We start from the raw sequence: 21,334 nt of genomic DNA, 5'->3' as shown, positions 1-21,334 counted from the left end.
GAAGCCATAGGGGAAAGGCATCCAGAGGAAATGAGGTCGCTAACCGTGTTGGAGATAATGGCTTGATGTTCAGTGGCCTGGTCATGGTCCAGGGGGAAGTAAGAGGAAGTATCTGAGAGTTGGCACTCAGCCTCTGCGAGGTAGAGGTCAGTGCACCAGACAACAACAGGACCCCCTTTGTCGGCAGGTTTTATGACAAAGTTGGGGTTAGACCTGATGGAGTGAAGAGCAGAAACTTCAGAGAGGTTGGAATGGGTGAGAGGGACAGATAAATTAAGATGGTCAATGTCCCGTCAACAGTTCTCAATGAAAAGATCGAGGGCAGGTAATTGTCCAGGCGGAGGTGTCCACTTAGAGGTAGAATGTTGGAGGCACATGAAAGGATCTGTGGAACGGGGGGGGGAGGACTCTTGCCCAAAGAAGCGGACACGGAAGGCAATGAAAGAAGAGTTCAACATCATGTCGAGCTTGGAATTCATTGAGGTGGGGATGTAAAGGTACAAAGCTGAGTCCTTTGCTGCGAACAGCTGGCTCAACCTCAGAGCGAGGAAGGTCGGAGGGTATGGTGAACACACGGCAAGGGCTGGGGCTGGGAGAAATGGGGTATGAGGGATTGGGACTGGTGGAGGGCTTAGGATGGGCAGAGGTGTTGATAAGTTGTTGAAGCTTGCGTTCCTTAACATCTGGAAGAAACAGGAAAAGTTTCTTGTTAAGGCTTCGAATGATGCGAAGGATGAAATGAAACTGGGGAAATGGACAGCTTTGAGAGAGAGTAAGACTGTGCTGCTGGAGAGAGATGTCGATTGTCTTCATGTGGAGGCGCATGGCACTGAGTGTGGCTTTCAGGATGCAGCGAGAGCAGCAGTTGGAAGAATGTTGCATATCCTGGAGGTACCTGTAATCCTGGAGGTTACATGCAGGGTGGAATTTAAGTTGAAATCCCCGTGGGGTAAGTCAGAGACGAAGACAGTCACTGAGGAAGGAAATATAGCTGTGGAGGCGAGTCTTAGTAAATACACTGTCCAACACCAAGAGAGAAATGGAAAGCAGTGAAGGTGGATAGTGGGGGATGGACATACGGAAATCCTGTCAGAGAGAAGAGCAGTACTTCTTCAGCGTAGGCATTCCTAAAAGAGTAGTAGCAGTGAGTTAAACACTGGATAAAAGCAAATTACTGCTGATGCTGGAATCTGAAACGAAAGAGAAAACGCTGGAAAATCTCAGCAGGTCTGGCAGCATCTGTAGGGAGAGAAAAGAGCTAACATTTTGAGTCCAGATCACCCTTTGTCAAAGCTAACGACAGAGAAAGTGGAGTGAGAATGGAAGATGAGTCATAGCCACAGAAACCCAGGGAAACAGGGTGCTAATAGCCAAAGAAACAAGGGGAAAGAGTGCTAATGGCAGTTCCCAGAGAGAACAATAGATGTAAAAGGCCAAACTGCAGAAAAACTAACGTCACTCTCCATCTTGTTTAAGAATTTTATCATATTATAGTCTCTCATCCTCAAGCGGCCTCACACAAATAGATTGCCAGTTATTTATTTCTCATTACACAATACCCAATCTAAGATGGCCAGTTCTCTCATTGGTTCCTCAAAGTTTTGGTCCAGAATACCATCCCGGAAACACTCCAGGAGTTCCTCCTCTATGGTATTGTTACGAATTTGATTTTCCTAATCTATATGCAGATTAAAGTCACCCATAATTACAGCACCCTTTTTGAGCATGAGATGGAGACATTGAAAATGTATCTTTTAATTCAAAATGTGTGAGGTCACTGGTGAGAAATGTTCTTTGTTCTTTTAACCACAGTGAGCTACCAAGTGTCAGGAATAGTATTTGCAAGAGACAGGATTAACCCTCCACACAGTTCTACAACAGTGCACCTTAGCGCTAAGCACGGAAGATGCTGGCTCCCCCTGTTACATCTGTTATACGTAGTGATATCTGAATCACACTGTCAACTATTGTCCCTTTACGGGGAGTTTTGCAACGTCGACTTGCATTCAATGGAATGTGTTAAAGGTTTTTAAAACATTTATTTAATCATGAGATTCAGTATTTCTGGTTAGACCAGCATTTACTGCCCATCCCTAATTGTCCTTGAGAAGGTGTTTCTGAGCTGTCTCACTAAAGCACTGCAGCCTATTTAGTGTAGGTACACCTGCAGTGTTGGTAGGAATAGAATTTCAGGACAATGACTCAGTGACAGCGAAAGAAGGCAATATATTTCCAACTCAGGGTGGTGTGTGGCTTGGAACGGAACTTGTAGATGGCAGTGTTCCCACGTGTCTGCTTTCCTTGTCCTCCTAGGTGATAGGATCATGGGTAAGATTCTCATTTCCTGCTCCGGCGCGCTCCGCCGGCAGCAGGATCCTCCATCCTGGCAGCCGGCCAATGGGCTTTCCCATTGTGGGCACCCCTGCGCCATTGGGAAGCCCACGGGAGTGAATCTTGTGAATGGTACTCGCTGCCGCCACTGTGTGACGGTGGTGAAGGAAGTGAACATTGAAGGTCGTGGTTTGCACAGGGAGCTTAGACATTACTGCTGTCAGTATTTTAAAACTTTCCACTATTTTAATGCAGGTATTAATTGATTACGTTTACATAGATTGGTGCCGCCACTAAACACAGGAGGCAGAGGATTATTATACAAACCTGTTAAGCTCTTTTGTTGTAACACCAGTTTTAATTCATGAGGTGAGGTCATCAGAAAGAGGTGATTTTCTGCCTGGATTTTCCTTCTTTGCAAGCTTTCTTGCATGATGAAAATATTGTAATCATTAATGTTTGACTTCGTTTGAGATGAAGAGTCCCCAAGGTAAAGGACAATGTTGGAATCGACTGTGCCACCTGTGCAGTTGCATTTTGGCAGTCAGTTAAATTAAGGGTCTTGTGCACTGCAGATATTGGATTTAAATATTCTGCTTTGGGTAATTTCATCATTCTGGTCACATGTGGACAATCAGCTATGATGCTTTGACTGTCGGTTTAAATGAATTATGTAGCATACGATTGCATTGCATTTGGCTGAATTAAGGGTGGAAAGAAGTATGCGATTTAATGGAAGAGTTGTTACATTTCTGGCACTCCTTTTGCGCACATCCACAAGTGGTTGAAACTGCAGAATAGCTACCAAATAGTGTCATAATATACACCAGTATATCATGGTGCAGACACACACTGATGGACACACACAGGGACCAATCAACATGTACAAACACCGCAGCCAATCACCAGTTAGAATACGCATACTATAAAGGCAGAGGGCACCACGGTTCCCACTCATTCTGGGTGCTGCCTCTGAGTGTAACAAGAACTCATCCAGCCCAGCACAGACTTACAACACGTGCTGAGAGAATCAATTGGTTCAGACAAGGCTTAGGTCTCTAGTTTAAGTTAGCATCATTTAGACCCACAGTCATCGTGTGTTAGTTAGTTAGAAGTAGTTAATAAAATTGAGTTGAACTTTCATCAGTGTTGGAAGTGTCTGTTCATCTCTCAAGTCGACACTAGCCAACACTTCAAATAGATCTCCAGCTCTTCTCCAACAAGAATGACAAGGATGTGAGAGATTCAATTCCGGGTGGACGGTATGTGGGTTGAGGGCGCAGTCCGGTGGCAGGTGGAAGACACACACAGAATAAAAGCAACAGCAAAAGGCTCTGTAAGCATAAATCCTACGTATTGAGTTTGAAAGGGATAAGTTGATATTTTTGATGTGATTGTGGAGATTTGCAAACCAGTACTTACAGTAGTGACCAAACATTTAACATATTCGAGGCTGGAGTTGAAAGCCTGCTGTCCCAATGAAAGGTTGGATCAGTTTATCCCTGATGCAGGGCACTTGCACAGTCATAATGGTCCTCTGACATGGACTTTCCTCCTCAGAACAACCTTGTACTTCTCCTGTAAGGATTGCAAAGAAATGTATGGCTGTAGGCCCAAGACCCTTAAAGGTGTATTCCTGGCCATTAGCAAGAGGAGATTAACAACCAAAAGCCAGGATAGATGTGGAAAGAGGGGAGACTTAATTTTAACCATTCCTTTTCTGCTTCCTTCATGGTGATCCCAGGATCTTGATGGATAAGGGCCCTGTTGCAAATCACATTGCCAGGTTCCTTGACCCAGGTTCCTTCTTTGGGTGCAGTCAACGACAATGTGGAAAGAATGTGGAAACCGTCCTTCACACCAGATTCACATTGCTCTGCTGCTCTGCATCTATTCCGGATACTATATCAGTCATGTCAGTTTGGCAAAACTAGGATACAAAACAGGAGTAGGAACAGATCAAATGGTCTTGTGAATATTCTGCACCATTCAATGCAATTATGCTTGATCATCTGCATCACTTTCATTCTCTACCTAGCTCACAGTATCGTTTGATTCTCTGAAAGCCCAAACGTCAGCTTTGAATATACACATTGATGTGTAGAAAATTTCAATGAAATGAAAATCGCTTATTGTCACAAGTAGGCTTCAATGAATTTACTGTGAAAAGCCCCTAGTCGCCACATTCCGGCGCCTGTCCGGGGAGGCTGGTACGGGAATCGAACCGTGCTGCTGGCCTGCTTGGTCTGCTTTAAAAGCCAGCGATTTAGCCTGGTGAGCTAAACCAGCCCCTAAAAATTGCTTATTGTCACAAGTAGGCTTCGAATGAAGTTACAGTGAAAAGCCCCTAGTCGCCACATTCCGGCACCTGTTCGGGGAGGCTGTTCCGAGAATCGAACCGTGCTGCTGGCCTGCTTGGCCTGCTTTCAAATCCAGCGATTTAGCCCTGTGCTAACAGCCCCTTTTTTTGATGATTCAATGATTCACAGCCCTCAAGAAATTTCTCCATATTGCAGTCTGAAATGATTTGTGACAACTAGGTGAGAGGGAATGAACTGGCTCTTCTCTACGCAGCCTCTTGGGATCTCAAAACATGGCGTAAGTTCTGTTTCCCAAGGATATGCCTTTTCCAAATTAATGCAGTGAGCAAGACAGAGCCAATCAATCAACATTTTCAAGAGTTAAAGAATTTAGTCATTAAACCAAAGAGGAAAATAATAAAATCATCATGCCAAACATTTTACCCTTATGCAGTCCCCACATATATCCATGTGCATGCGCACACATACACACACACGCAAATGTGCACACATATCAGTAATAAGGAGAGTTAGAGCAGCGATGGGCAGCCTACGCTAGAGAGTGGGCCGCATGAATGGCCCTCCTTCATCTCAGTGGGCCAGAAGCTTGTCTACTAACCATGACCTCATGAATAAGATTGAATGCATTTAATACACACCCGATATATTTCACAGCATGACACAGAAAATGCTTAATCATTTATATGTTTACTTCAAATGGTAAAAACAAAAGAAATAATTACATTTTGGAAGCAGGGGGAGTGCTCAGCTCTCCCAGTCAATGTTGTGTAAAATCAGCATGCATCTCACTTCACTTGCCCTCACTTTACGTGCCTCCATGGATGGAGATCAGCAGAATGTGTCAATGCTGCACGTGGGCAATGGTCAACTAAATGTTTTGTGGGCCTCCCTCATAACCCAGATGGGCCGCATGTGGCCCCCAGGTGACAGGTTGACCACCACTAAGTTAGTGTCTCAGTTTGAATTTCAGAGTTTGATTTGTAATTGCCCATCTAACCTTCCAGAAGCTGGTCACCGCCAATACAAGGCATCATTTGACTTGTGGCGGAGATATTTAGCCAGCTTTTCTAGTCTTTAAAATTAAATTTTTTCACAGTTCAGTATATGTTTGGTTAGCCAGTAACGTTACTGATTTGTGTCACTCACACATAAGTTACCTTTTCATGACAGATTGACACCCTGCCAACTTGAAAATGCTCCATTTATCACTATTCTCTGCTTCCTGCCCACTAACTAATTCTCCAGCCATGCTGATATAATGCCCCCAACACCCTATTCATATATCTTGCATTAATCTTTTGTATGGAACCTCATTGAATGGCTTTTGGAAATCGAATTATAGTGGGCGAAATTCACCGAAGTCCATCGTGATGCCCTTGATCGGCAGGCAAAAACGGCGCTGGTGACTCAGGCGTCGGGGCCCGCTTATCAGCCCAAAATCTCCTGTCCCGAAAGGGCCAGCAGCGGAGTGACGCTGTACGCGTCAGTTTCACCCGCTGCGGAAGTGGCGCGTTGGTTGACGTCGGGCGACATCATCAACGCCGCCCGGCGTTGGGGGGGGGGGGGGGGGTGGGGGTAGGGGTAGGGGGTGGGGGGGTGGGGGGTGGGGGGTAGGGGTGGGGGGGTAGGGGGTGGGGTGTGTAGGCGGTGGGGGGGTGGGGGGTAGGGGGGTGGGGGGTGGGGGGTAGGGGTGGGGGGGTAGGGGGTGGGGGGGGTTTGTGAGGAGAGAGAGGGAAATCACTTACTTTGAGTGCCGGGGGGTAGGGGTGGCAGAGTCCGCAACCAAAACGGCTGGAATAGATGTGAATGCCTTGTTTTTTTTTTAAATGGCGAGTATATTGTGCTGCGTGCCTTATCTGAGAGAGAGAGAGAAGAAAATTTGCTGCCCTCTTGGTAATCCTCATTATTTATTACTCCAAATGTTTGAACTTAATTATGCCATCTTGCAGAACCTTGAGTTCTCCCCCCCCCCCCCCCACCCCTCCCCCCCACCCCTACCCCCCACCCCTACCCCCCCGGCACTCAAGTAAGTGATTTCACTCTCTCACTTCACAAACCCCCCCCAACCCCCACCCCCCCCAACCCCCACCCCCCCCCCACCCCTACCCCCCACCCCTACCCCCCACCCCTACCCCTACTCCCCACCCCTACCCCCCACCCCTACCCCTACCCCCCACCCCTACCCCCCACCCTACCCCTACCCGCCCCACCCCTACCCCCACCCCCGGCACTCAAGTAAGTGATTTCACTCTCTCTCTTCACAAACCCCCCCCCCCCAACCCCCCACCCCTACCCCTACCCCCCACCCCTACCCCCACCCCTACCCCCCACCCCTACCTCTACCCCCCACCCCTACCCCCACCCCCCGGCACTCAAGTAAGTGATTTCACTCTCTCTCTTCACGAACCCTCCCCCCAACCCCCCGGCATTCAAGTAAGTGATTTCACTCTCTCTCTTCACACCACCCCCCTCCCCCCACCCCCGGCACTCAAAGTAGGTAATTTGTCTTTCTCCCCGTCCTGTAACCCACCTCCAAGCTGAACGGCGTCAACCATCATCAATGGTTGACGCCATTATAAACCAACTTTGATTTTCACCGACGTGAACCGTGGCCACGTCGGCGGGACTTCGGCCCATCCGGGCCAGAGAATAATTAAGCCTGAATAACCAACGGCATCCCGCCAGCGCCAGCCGTTCCCCGAGGCGGGGGGCGGGATTTGAAGAACGCCGTTTTATGGCGGGTGGGAGAATTGTGAACATGGTGGGAGCGGGATTATCGGCGCCCCCGGGCGATTCTCCGACCCTGCGTGGGGTTGGAGAATTTCGTCCAGTATCTCTACTGACTCACCTTTACCTAGCCTATCGGTTCCATTCCTCAAAATGCTCTAATAATTTGTCAACAGTAACTTCCCTTTTGTAAGATCATGGTGACTATGTTCAATCATACTCTGCTTTTCTAAGTGCCTAAGTGCATCGTAATATCTTTGTCAATGATAGATTCCAGCATTTCACTGGATAACCCCGCAGTATCCTGTGTTTCCATTACCTCATTTTAGAAGCTATAATGTCGGCCATCGGGTCCTGGGGACTAGTTGATTCTTATTTCCTTAAGTTTCTCTGCAATGTTTTCTTGGTTGAGTTTCGTTTCATTATTTAGAGTTCCTCATTTCTTTTAGCCTTTGGTTACCCTCTGCCTCTGGGATGTCATTTGTGTCTTCTAATGTGAAGACAGACACAAAATATTTCTTTGATGTGTCTGCAATTTCCTCATATCCCATGATACCTTCTCCTGTTCCTGCATCTGAGGGACCTACATTTACTTTAGATATTCTCCTTTTTATATACTTGTAAAATCTCTTACATCGGGCTGTGATGTTGTACGAAGTAAATAATGGCATGATGGGAAAACTGGTCAACTACTGGGTACAATGTAAGAAAAGCTGACTTTGCATAACCTAAAGCCTGAATAAGATCTGAGAAGGTCAAGCTGTTCCAAAATGCCTGGGCTCCGTAAATTCTGATAAGACTAACTCGTCATAACCCAAAGCAGTCTAAATACGACAAGATAGGGTCAGAACAAGTCTCCTCCGATTCTTAAACATGCGATCAAAGGACAAGATTATGGTATGAGACATAGAGTCCTGAAAGGTCAGCAAGGTGACGCCTCTTTTCTGATATTGCTTATGTTTGTACTTCTGATCGAATTCCTGACCAAGCTGTAGTCACGTAATCCTGATTCTGATAATGTATAAATACTGAGCTGATTCTCTGTGAAAGCGCGAACTTGAGAAGGAAACAGCAGTTTTGTTGACTGCTCTCTGACTTCAAGTTTCAGCCATTTCTGCATGCAGTTGTAATTCGTAAATAAAGCTTTGTTATGTTTTCTTAACGAGCGTTGTTGAATCTTTCTATCACAGTCTAGAAAAGGGAAAAATATTGACTTCTACAGGGCAGCATGGGAGCATAGTGGTTAGCACTGTTGCTTCACAACACCAAGGTCCCAGATTCAATTCCCCAGTTTGGGTATACTGCCTGTGCGGAATCTACGCGTTCTCTCCATGTCTGTGTAGGTTTCCTCCGGGTGCTCCAGTTTCCTCCCACAAATCTCGAAAGATATGCTTGTCAGGTGAATTGGACATTCTGAATTCTCCCTCAGTGTACCCAAACAGGTGCCGGAGTGTGGCGACTAGGGGATTTTCACAGTAGCTTCATTGCAGTGTTAATGTAAGCCTACTTGTGACAATAATAAATATTAGGTTATTATCTGTTTTAATATTCCTCTTCACAGCACTTGGGAAGCGAACATTTCGCAGATGCAACAGAGAGTCTTAACTTTCCAAGATCATGTGAATACATTATTATCCATTCTTAATGCGTGATGTATTTGAAAAGTGAATTCATGGATATTTCAAAAGAGTATAGCTGAAGATCCCCAGATAATAGAAATTCATGAAAAACAGGTCATGCCATGCAGACACTAATTTTTAACTCAGTACTTTCTGATGTCGATGTGATTGTTTTGCATCTTAATTATTGCAGGGTATTGAATAAAATGTGGCTATTATGAAGGTTCTTCTTATGAAGGATGGGGATGTAAATTGGGTAACAATTGCCGAAGTGAAAGGAAACAAATGGGTAATCAGTGACCAATGTTGCAATTGGACACCAGTGGATTTTTCCAGAGTTAAATAACGTAGGCTGGATTCCTCATTTGGAAGACTATGGGCGGGATTCTCCATCCCAACGCACCCATTTTCGGCTGCGGCACATCCCCGCCAGTGCGATAGCGAGAGGCCACGCCCCTCCCACCCACAATACAGGTACCCCTGTAATAGGGGAAGCCCCCACAGGGATACCCTGCCTAAATAAACCCCATCCACAGACCACCCCCCCCCCCCCCCACACTGATGCCCCCCTCCCAGAAAAGGGACCCCTGGAAGCTAGAGAGCAGTGCAGACAGGGGCAGTGGGAAGTATTTTGGTGTAACACCTTGCAGCTCCATGTGTCTATTCCTCGAAGGAGAGCAGCTGTGACCTGCGTTTGGTTCCCACAGTTCTATTGGCTGCAAGAGATTCATAGCTTGTTGACATCAAAAAGGAGGAGTTATTGGGTGCTTTTTTTTTCTTTTTATAAATTTGATGCACCCTTTTCATTTTTTTCCAATTAATGGGCAATTTAGCGTGTTCAATCCACCTACCTTGCACATCTTTGGGTTGTGGGGGCGAAAGCACGCAAACACTGGGACAATGTGCAAAATCCACATGGACAGTGACCCAGGGCTGGGATCGAACCTGGGACCTCGGCGCTGTGAGACAGCAGGGCTAACCCACTGCGCCACCGTGCTGCCCTCTTTGGGTGCTTTAAAAGATATTAAGGTAGCTACATCTCCTGGGCTGGATGGGATTTAACCCAGAATACTGAGGGAAGCAAGGGAGGAAATTGCTGGGGCCTTGACGGACATCGTTGTATCCTCATTGCCTACAGATAAGATTCCAGAGGACTGGAGAATTGCTAATGTGGTACCGCTGTTTCAGAAAGGTAGCAGAGATAATCCAGGAAACTATGTGCCAATGAGCCTTATGGTGGTAGTAGGTAAATTATTGGAGAACATTTTCAGGGACAGGACATACCCCCATTCGGAAACAAATGGACACATTAGCGATAGACAGCATGGTTTTGTGAATGGGAGGTCATATCTCACTAACTTGATCGAGTTGTTTGAGGAGGTGACAAAGATATTTTCTGAAGGGAGGGTGGTGGATGTTGTGTACATGGACTTTAGTAAAACCTTTGACAAGGTGCCTCATGGCAGACTGGTACAAAAGGTGAATTCACGGGATTAGAGGTGAGGTGGCAAGATGGATACAGAACTGGCTCGGTCACAGAAGGCAAAGGGTATCAATAGAAGGGTGTTGTTCTTAATGCAAGGTTGTGACTAGTGGTGTTTCACAGGGATCTGTGCTGGGGCCACTGTTGTTTGTAGTATACAGAAACAATTTGGAGGAAAATGTAGCTAGTCTGATTAGTAAATTGATAAGTGACACCAAGGTTGGTGGAGTGGCAGATAGTGGTGAGGATTGTCAGAGGATACAGCAGGACATAGGTAGGCTGGAGATTTGGGCAGAGAAATATCAAATGGAGTTCAGTCCAGCCAAATGTGAGGTAATGCATTTTGGCAGGTCTAACATAGAGGGGAAATATACAGTAAATGGCAAAATTCTTAGAAATATAGAAAGTCAGAGAGATCTGGACATGCAGATCCACAGATCTTTGAAAGTGGAAGCACAAGTTGACAAGGTGCATATGACAAGAAAGCATACGGAATGCTTTGCTTCATTGGATGGGGCATCGAGTATAAAAACTGGCAAGTCATGCTACAGTTGTATGGAACCTTGGTGAGGCCGCTCTTGGAATATTGCACACAATTCTGTTCGGCACACTACCAAAAGGATGTGGCGGCTTTGGAGACGGTGCAGAGGAGGTTTACCAGAATGTTGCCTGGTCTGGAGGGTGTCAGTTATGCGGAGAGGCTGAATAGACTCGGACTGTTTTCATTATAACGACAGGAGGATGAGGGGTGACCCGATAGACGTCTCAAGATTATGAGGGGCATGGATAGAGTGGATGGGCAGTCACTCTTTCCCAGGGTGACGGGTCAGTCAGCAGGGGGCATAGATTCAAGGTCTGTGGGGCAAGGTTTATAGGAGATGTGTGAGGCAGGCCTTTTACACAGAGGGTGGTGAGTGCTTGGAATGCATTGCCAAGGGAGGTTGTGGAAGCAGTTACATTAACGGCGTTCAAAAGGCATCTCGACAAATACATGGATAGGATGGGTATAAAAGGATTTGGCACAAGGCAGTTCTGAGGGTTTTAACCAAGGGTTAAATAGACCTTTACAGGCTTGGAAGGCTGAAGGGCCTTTCCTGTCCTGTATTGTTCTTAATTCTTTGTTCTTTCGAGTAGTGGTCTGTGATTGACAACTTTTACAAACATATGCAGCTTTGATCCATTCATATCCATTCACGCTTCAGTGGCTGAAGTGGTGAAACCCCAATATTTGTAAACATGGACCACATCAAAAGAGATGTAAGTGCATTCTAATCACGGAAGCATTTAATTTCACTGCACTTACCTCTCTTTGTGGGGGCTCCCTATTACAGGGGTTCCTTTGGTGTGTCCTACAGTTACAGTAGTCCCTATGAGGGGGTCCCCTTATTACAGGGGTCCCTGTGGGGAATCGCCTTATTACAGGGGTCTCTGTGGGGGGTCCTGCTATTGGAGGGGTCCTTGTGGGTTGTCCCCCTTTAACAGGAGTCCTTGTGAGAGGGGCATGAGGGGTCTGGTAGAGGAGGCATGGATAGGCAGTGCATTGTTGGGGGGCCTGGAGTTTGGATTGGCCCATATGGTCTCTACCAGTGTGTCCCTGGCATTGTGGACCTCGTGGTGCGCCAAAGGGACAACTGTTGTCCCCTTGGCCCACCGCAAGATCCATCACATCAGAGCCACGCTACTAAAAACCAAAAGTCATCCGCACTCACATGATTCCTGGCTGCGGGGACCAGAGAATCATGGGAGGCCAGAGCATAGAGTGCCAGGTGCGTCCAAATCACTGCAGATGAGTCATGAAGACTCATTTGCATTTTTACATCACCCTGCCAGTGCACATCGTGTACCATGTTCACGTCGCCATTGAGGGGTTGGAGCATTGTGTTCGGTCGGCGCCCATTGCCGATCTTGATTTTCCTCTGACGCCCAATTCTCTCCCATTGGGGAATGCATTCCAGGCTTTCCGGGAAGGGAAAATCCTCCCCCTTCGCGGTTCTTATTTATAAATGACATTGATGAATTTGTTCAATTGTAAATTATCCATGAGGTCGCATGCCCAAGTAGGATTTTGGAGAAAATGGATCGAATTCAAAAAGATTGACAGTGAGCTACTGGTTGTGGAAATAGACTTAATATTAATAAATATGGGCTCGGAAGAACAGATATCGTTGTCAATGAAAAGTCAGAATTCAGTGACCAAATAGTGGAAGCACCGTCACAGTATATACTGGCAATTTCTTAGACAAATCCAGTGTTAACATGTATAGATGAAAAAGCAACTCTGATACTCAGAGTTAAAAGGAATGTATAAGAAGATATTTAAAGAATTATGATCCATTGTGCGTTTGAGATACTTGACGAAAATCCATAAAGCAGTTGAAAGGACTGAAAGAGAAGAGTCCAGGTTTAAAATATTGAGCTACAAAGAGAAACCAAAGAAGCCAAATCTGTTATTGTAATAAAAGATGTGGATTGGACATGTTCCAAGATGTTTTCTGTTTAAATAAAGACGTGGCGATAGAGTTTACACTTTGGGCTCAATTGGCAATCTGGCTTCAAATTGCAGCAAAATTCTGCTTGGTCAAAGGAGTGTTTGCTTCTCTTCATATTTCTGCTAAATGTAAAATCTGACATGAACCAGCACTATCAGGCAATGTTTCAGAACATTGTTTTTAAAATAACATTCTTGAAAACATGTATTTATGTATTGAAGGATCGTAGCTTTGTGCAGTTTGATTTATCCAGCTGAAAATGGATTGCAATGGTTGTAACATACGCCCATAAAACCTATGAGGAAGATGGACACTTTTACTTTTGAGAGACATCCTGAAATGTGGACAATCACCATCACTCATTGAACCCCATAGAGTCAGATTTGTGGTTTCTGCATTGTCAGGGACTAGCTTCATGTCTGTCATGCCTCTGGAAAAACAGCGTAATGTATATGACCTTGGAGTACCTCCCACAGTAGAGACTTAAATGAACAGTTATTGTTAGACTTGCTGGCCCCATGAAGATGGAATTACATATAGATACATTTGGGAGTCTATTCATGGCTAGAATGTTAACAGGGTTATAAAATACCCTCCATTGATTTGCAAATTGCTCAGCCATCAACCCATTATGTGGACAATGGAAAGCATTGATACTATTGTCACTTGACAGAAACAGACTTGTGATGAGAGATACTAATCCACAAAGCCAAGCCAAGGCAGGTCACTCTGGGATATGACAATAAGAGAGAAGCCATCTCCCACCCAGCATAAAGAATTAACCTGGTTCAAAAGTAATCTTTGGCAGAGAATTGGGGATTATTAATTTTACCTGTGCTATGAGAGCTCAACCAACTTCAAATGAAAATACAGATTTTTTGGCCTGTGGAATATTCCCAAAACATGCCCCAAGTCATATAGGATCCTGTCATGCTCATGCTGATTCAGCATATTTCTTCCAAACCAGCTAACTCCAGCAGATTCAAAGCTGGAGAACCCTGGCAGGGAGTGACCTTAGTGTATGTGCTGGGATTTCCAGGGACACTGTTTTCCTCTATTCACCATGTCAGAGTGAGTTAATTTATGTTCCCAAGTTTGGGTGGCACGGAAGCACAGTGTATAGCACTGCTGCCTCACAGCTCCAGGGACTTGGGTTCAATTCCAGCCTCGGGTGACTGCCTGCGTGGAGTTTGTACTTTCTCCCTGTGTCTGCGTGGGTTTCCTCCGGGTGCTCCAGTTTCCTCCCACAGTCCAAAAATGTGCAGGTTAGGTGGATTGGCCAATGCTAATTTTTCCCTAAGTGTCCAAAAGGTTTGGTGGGCTTACAGGGATAGGGTGGAGGCATAGGGCTTACGTAGGGTGCTCTTTCCAAGGGCCGGTGCAGACTCGATGGGCCGAATAGTCTCCTTCTGCACTGTAAATTCTATGATTCTAAGAAGTGAATTCTTCTATAGCAATGAGAGGTGTGGAATTAGAAGGTCTTCAAAACTGGCAGAGGACTTCGGTGTGCAGTTAGAGGAGTATCACTAGTAGGAACAGACGACCCAAAGGGGTTCCCAGGCCTTCTTCTTGCCCGTCACACAGCTCTCCCAGTAGAACTTGCCAGGCTATCCACTTGGCCTGCACCACCCCCTGCCACGGGTAAAGTAGTCACTTGAGGTGATGGCTACTGAAGGAGTAAATGGCTACCTGAAGCCTTAAAGTCAATGACGAAAGGGAAAATGCTGGAAAATCTCAGCAAGTCTGGCAGCATCTGTAGGGAGAGAAAAGAGCTAATGTTTCGAGTCTGATGACTCTTTGTCAAAGCTGATAACAAAGCATTGACAAAGAGTCATCGGACTCGAAACGTTAGCTCTTTCCTCTCCCTACAGATGCTGCCAGACCTGCTGAGATTTTCCAGCATTTTCCCTTTCGCTTCAGATTCCAGCATCCGCAGTAATTTGCTTTTCTCTTAAAGTCAATGACACCTGAATGTACTCTGGAATCTAAATGAACTCATAGTGTGCAGACGAGCAGCTCAATGCTCCAAGCATATTATAATTTCTACAACTCTGTCATAGATACTCAATTTTGTTTCTGAATTGTGATAGTAATTGTACCCTCCTCAGTGCCAGATAACAGAATTATGCTGCAGTGGTGACACCACAATATCCTTTCCCACTCTATTATATGTCATCTCAGCAATACTTTTAGCTAGCCTTAACACTGCACCTGTTTTATACAGGACGTAATGCAGGCAAAAAAAAATAAGAGAACTGGTCATTTGATCTCTGGGAGTCCTGATGATGTCCATAAACCCACTCGAGCTTTGCCCTCATGGTTTATGGCATCAGCTGATCCCCTTGATTAAATTCCAGCTTTATTACTCATTTGGTGATTCTATATTTAACACGTACACACAAAGATCTGAGGCTATTTTCTGCTGTACCATTCCTTTAAAAATTGCAGATTCTCTGTCACCTTCATCAGTCAGATTCAGCTTTATTTCCGGGGGGGGGGGGGGGGGGCGGTGAGTTTTATCCTGTCCTATCCTATTTGTTGTGCTGGCAGCTAATGCTGGACTGCAGCTGACGGGGAGGAGTTAGTAACCTGGGTTTCCACCTGGTTAAAAATTGCATCTGAAGCGATCTATACCCAAAGTGAGGTGCTTCCCACTGTTTATACTGGCAAGTGCTTTGAAATAAGGATTTCAGCAAGACTGCTTTGTCAAAATTTTAGCTGGATTGCTTTTTCCTCTCCAGACACTATACAGCAGTCTGCAAAGGTTACCTTTCCGGACTTACGGGGGTTAATGGCTTTCAATGAAATCTTCAGCAGATCAGAAGAATATGTTTGATTTCTGTGGAATATTATCACACCACTACTATCAACCTCCCCCTTTCCCTTACCCTGCATTGGTACAGCCCAATTTGATATGCATGGGTACCCCTGGCTCTAAGCACAGGATTGGATGTTATCCTCCATTCAGTCTGTGGCACTGTTTTGGGTTGAATCGGAAGAAGGTTGTATACACGAGCTCGGTCGTCCGTAATGTTTGAGCTCACCTAGTGAGCAACATTTCATGCTGCAACTGGAGCTGACAATACCTCGGGGGTTTCCTTGTTTTTGTCTTAATTATGATTTTGCGAGCTTTCCTTTCCTTTCAAATATTATATGCAAAGGACTGACCCACTGCAGAAAGGAAAAGTGGACAAACTTTGATTCAGACGTGAAGCTAGGAAATAGAGGAAGCAACTGCTGGTCATGGTGAATGGAGTGGTAAGGAATATTAAGACTCTCGTAGAAATTTTGACAGGCGATTTCAGGTGTACAAATGTTTTCCTTTCAAGGCGCTCGCTTTCTGACCGTCATGCCTGATGTGAGGTGGCAATACTGAGTAGAGTGCAGATGTACCAGGGAAGGTGAAACAAGGCAGATTTGGAGCAGGCAGAAAGCTGATAAAAGGGCTTCACTGCTTCTCAGTGTATGATGATGCACTCTAGCTTTGCTATCATTCAGAGAGCATGTGCTGGAATGCAAAAACAGGGAGATCACTGTCACAAATTGTTGGGGCTGCTTTTAATGCTCTAACCGTAGGAGTTTTCAAAATAATGCCATGTTATCTTTGTCATGTACAATATTAATGATTACTGTTTTCGAAAATTCATAATAGGCAATTTCCACTTGCTGCCAGGCTTGTGTGCCCCCTCATCCTTATTCCTCCTCAATAGTGATTTACAAACCAGTTAGGTCAAGGATTAATTTAACTTGTATGATGTTAACACTTCCTCAAGTCGATATATTGTGTGCTTGATTTGCAATAATCAATCTTCATCGGTTCCTATGTTGCTATTGAGCTGTATGATTTAACCCCAGGGTGCTGAGGAGCTAGCTTTCAGAATACAAAGCCGATCTCCGTTCTTTTGATTTTCCTGTCACTCTCATAAATCCAGTTCTCTGACAAGTTTTTTTAAAAATCTCTCTCTCCAAAAGCAATCTGGAGCAATCTAACATGTTGGCTGCCCTGCAAAGTAAACTTTAAATAAAATAATGAGGAATTGTAACCCCTGTTGCAGTCTCTGGTTTTGCTGCAGCCTCATTGCTGCAGTCCTCCGAGGGTTAAAGCAATGATTTTTAAATGAAGCGAGGTATTTATAGTGTAAAGCATGGTTGTAGTAGTAGATCTATGATTGTGAGGACAGAATTTAGATTCAGCAACACAGCTGCCACTCACCTCGAGGTTGCCTCTTAAGGTTATTTTGACCATTTACCCCAAAGGTATTGGCCATTTTATCAACCCCTAATTACTTGAGATAATGTGAAGGGGTAAGGGGAGGGTATAAAATTATGTAAGGCACATTCTCCCACTCAATTTCAGTCCCTCTCCTTCATTCTTTTTGAGAAATGTTTTATTATTGATATAATGTGCAATGATCAAAATACCTGGCGGTACACTAGCGATCTGACTGGTGATTTGTATTCAAGCAGTTTATCATGACCTGTGCCTTGCTTTTTAAATTTGGTATCAAGAGCTTGAAAATAGACACAGCTATCCATGGTCATCCTATAGAGATCTGAGTGTAAAGATCAATTGATTTCTGACCAGCTGCTTTCGGTCACTGTGGCACAAGTAATAAGGTACACCTTAACTGGATCCTAAGAGCAACTAAATAATGCACGGTGTACAATATGGTACAATAGAGTGCTCACGGGCTAACAAATGATCGCAAAAAATGTTGTTCAATCATAATAACAAGGATTTATTAAAACTCTTAGGAATCTGTGAAGAACATTTTGAATGAAACCAGATTGCGAAGATGTCTAAAAAACAAACAAAAGTTTCTTCATGCTCCAGCTAAACAGTCTCCGAAGCAGCTGACTGATGAACTGATGGTGTTTTTAATTCTGAATTTAATAATTACCTCAAAGGGTCTGATCAGATCATGCCCTTCCTGTCACATCAGTCACAGTGAGGAATGTCGACATGTCAAGCCTCGGTGACAAGAGATCCTCGTGTCTGTTTGCTTGCCACAGTGTTTACAAAAAAGAATAAACAAGTAGAAGCTAAACTAATATTGTATCTCTTGATTAATCAGGTTTCATTTTGCTGATTCGCTTTTTTAAAGCCTCTCAGATTGATACGGTAGATGTATAAATATTTCATAGAACGATAAAACTTGCTTTTTGATACTGCCTTTTCTGACCACAGGACATGGAACAGCACTTGCATATCATCAGGTACTTTTGAAGTATAGTCACTGTTTGTAGGGAAGCACAATAGCTAATTTTCACTTACCAAGGTCCCACAGATGACAATCTGATGATCTATTTTAATGATGTCGGTGAGAAACAAATATTGGCCTGGACACTGGAAGAGCTCCATTGCTCTTCTTCAGGTGATGCCAACTGAGAGTGCAGACAGAACTGAGACAGTTTAGTGTCTCTTGTGAAAGACAATATTTCTGACAGCAGGGCGCTCCCTCAACACTGCACTGAAGTATCGACATAGATTATATGCTCATCTTTCTGGGATGGGACTTGAACCCAAGACCTTATGACTGGGAGATGAGAATGCCAGCACTGAGCCAAGTCTGACAAATTACTTGGGCCTATTAACCACTAACTACCCATAATGTGCACATTGACTGTGTGAATGCTGCACCAAAACTATGTGATACACATATGGTAAGCTGGCAGTACTGAAAGTCTTTTCTAATGCACACTACAGTTCACTTACTTGGTTGCAATATTTTACAACCATTACAATGTTTGTCAATGGCAAGTAGCATTAGGATTAGAGATTTTCTTTTGAGCTGGTGTGAACTACTGGGCGGCACGGTAGCACAGTGGGTAACACTGTTGCTTCACAACTCCAGGGTCCCAGGTTCGATTCCTGGCTTGGGTCACTGTCAGTGTGGAGTCTGCCTGTTCTCCCTGTGTCTGCGTGGGTTTCCTCCGGGCGCTCCTGTTTCCTCCCACACGTCCCGAAAGACATGCTGTTAGGTGAATTGGACATTCTGAATTCTCTCTCTGTGTATCCGAACAGGCGCCAGAATGTAGTGACTAGGGGCTTTTCACAGTAACTTCATTGCAGTGTTAATGTAAGCCTACTTGTAACTATAAGGATTATGATTATTATACTGACCAAAATATTTTCAAAGTTACCTGAAGTGTGTTAGACCAAGCACATGCGATTTAGTGTGGTAACAGGAGAACAAATTCCATTAATTTATTTTCACATGTAGCATGATTTGCTGTCTGTGTATCATGGATGGATGGCATTGAAAATCCGAAAGCCAGTGGAAACTGGTTTCTGAGTGGCTTTGAGAATTATCAGGTGACTTGTTGCAAGAAAACACTTAGTCCAATAAAAACTAAAACTTAATAAAGATTATTGATATTATTATTGCAGGATTGCATTTATTACCTGAGGTATACTGGTGCCTGAAGGTTGCCATTAGAATATAATTCTTCTGGCACATTTTTGTCCTTTTGTCTTGACAGACAAGTGATCAATAAAATCCAAGGCAGTGTAGACAAAACAAAAAGGCTCATTCATTCCACACTTCATGTACAATTGACATACGGGCACTCCCTAATTTGCTCCAGACAATGGAGAATGACTATGAGGGCAAATGCCCAGAACAAACAAAACCCTGAAATTTCTGTTCCCGAAGAAATTGAGAGAAACACTCAAGTTTGTCATTTGCACTTTACTCATGACCAAACACTTTCCAAAGACATGATCCTATATCAGTGAGGCTCATTATAATCACCCGTTCATCTGCTGATCCAGATTTGCAGAAGGTCAGTGAAATACAGCTGAAATTCTGGTGTGTCATATTGCTTTGCCACAGTAACACGTGCCAAGGAAGATGGGAAAGTGGGCAGTACTGTTTGCTCACCATTTCAGGTATTCCACTTCAGAGCAACCCAAATGGGATCTAAGCACTTACTCATCAAGTAGGAGAGGATATTGGAAAGAAAACCAACCAAGCAATTCTCATGTGTCTCCTTATGGCTTAGATTGATGCTTGGTAACAAGCTGCCCCACTTGCTCACACTCTCGAGTGTGAATCGTGCAAGATGTGCGGAGGGAGGCTTGAGAGAAAAGGAACAGAGAAAGTCATGTCCTCAAAATGGAAGTGAGCCAATAACATTTGGTGTTTACTGTTCAGACGGAATAAACAACAGACCATTGGATTCTAATGCAGTAAGTTCAGCCTTGACCGGTTTATTTTTCCATCAGTTATCCACTCCACTTTCTTGTGAATGAATTGCAATGTGTGCCTGGTAAATAAGGTGCTGTTCAGAGCAAGCTTTTTGTCTTCTTATCCCTTTGGAAGATCTTTATTCTGAAATTGTTAGTGCAATAACGGCTTCAGTATAGACAGCTGCAGGAGGAGGTAACTTACAGATCGAAGAGGGTCTTCGGGACTTGAACATTTGAACCATCTGCATTTTCATACCTCAGTAATTGTGAGGAGTGGTGCCTATTATTTCCCAATGGTTACACGTGCACACAATGGAACATGAAGTTCAGAGGAATGAAAATGGAAACATCTGTGCTTACACATATTGTAATCACGAATTCACGCTACAGAATGTCCCAAAGTGCCATCAAATGAATTATTTTCAAAGTGTAATCATTACTGTTATGTTGGAAAATGTGGGAACCAACCTTGGTACAGCAAAGGATCAAATTATATATAAATGACCAGTAGATCTGTTTCTGAGAACACTGATCGAGAAACAAAGAAAAGTACAGCATAGGAACAGGCCCTTCGGCCCTCCAAGACTGCGCTGACCATGCTGCCCGTCTAAACTAAAATCTTCTACACTTCCGGGGTCCGCATCCCTCTATTCCCATCCACTCAGGTATTTGTCAAGATGCCCCTTAACCATCACTATCGTCCCTGCATCCACCACCTCCTCTGCCAGCGAGTTCCAGGCACCCACTACCCTCTGTTTAAAAAAACTTGACTCGTACATCTCCTCTAAACCTTGCCCCTCGCACCTTAAACCTATGCCCCTAGTAATTGACCCCTCTACCCTGGGAAAAAGTCTCTGACTATCCTCTCTGTCTATGCCCCTCATCATTTTCTTGACCTCTATCATCGCCCCTCAACCTCCTTTGTTCCGGTGAGAACAAACCTAGTTTATTCAACCTCTCCTCATAGCTAATGCCCTCCATACCAGGCAACATGCTGGTAAATCTCTTCTGCACCCTCTCTAAAGCCTCCACATACTTCTGGTAGTGTGGCGACCAGAATTGAACACTATACTCCAAGTGTGGCTTAATTAAGGCTCTATACAGCTGCAACACGACGTGCCAGTTTTTATACTCAATGCCCCGACCAATGAAAGCAAGCATGTTGTATGCCT

General features: G+C 44.6%; 1 protein-coding gene across 18 annotated transcripts in view; it reads left to right on the top strand.

The window, feature by feature from the left end:
- The window catches only part of LOC119965371 (teneurin-2-like), a 3,273,255-nt gene that overhangs the window by 1,919,221 nt on the left and 1,332,700 nt on the right, over positions 1-21,334 (top strand). Inside the window, exon 1 of one of the 18 annotated variants that reach the window (XM_038796053.1) lies at positions 15,928-16,228. The exons of the other annotated variants lie outside the window; for them this stretch is intronic. The gene's annotated coding sequence lies outside the window, so the exon portion shown is untranslated. Of the gene's footprint in view, positions 1-15,927; positions 16,229-21,334 lie in introns of those variants that run through there. 18 annotated transcript variants of the gene reach the window in all.

This window comes from Scyliorhinus canicula, chromosome 4, assembly GCF_902713615.1.
Source record: "Scyliorhinus canicula chromosome 4, sScyCan1.1, whole genome shotgun sequence".
NCBI lineage: Eukaryota > Metazoa > Chordata > Chondrichthyes > Carcharhiniformes > Scyliorhinidae > Scyliorhinus > Scyliorhinus canicula.
Note: the sequence above shows the minus strand (reverse complement) of the source record. Positions and strands in the feature narration are given on the sequence as shown.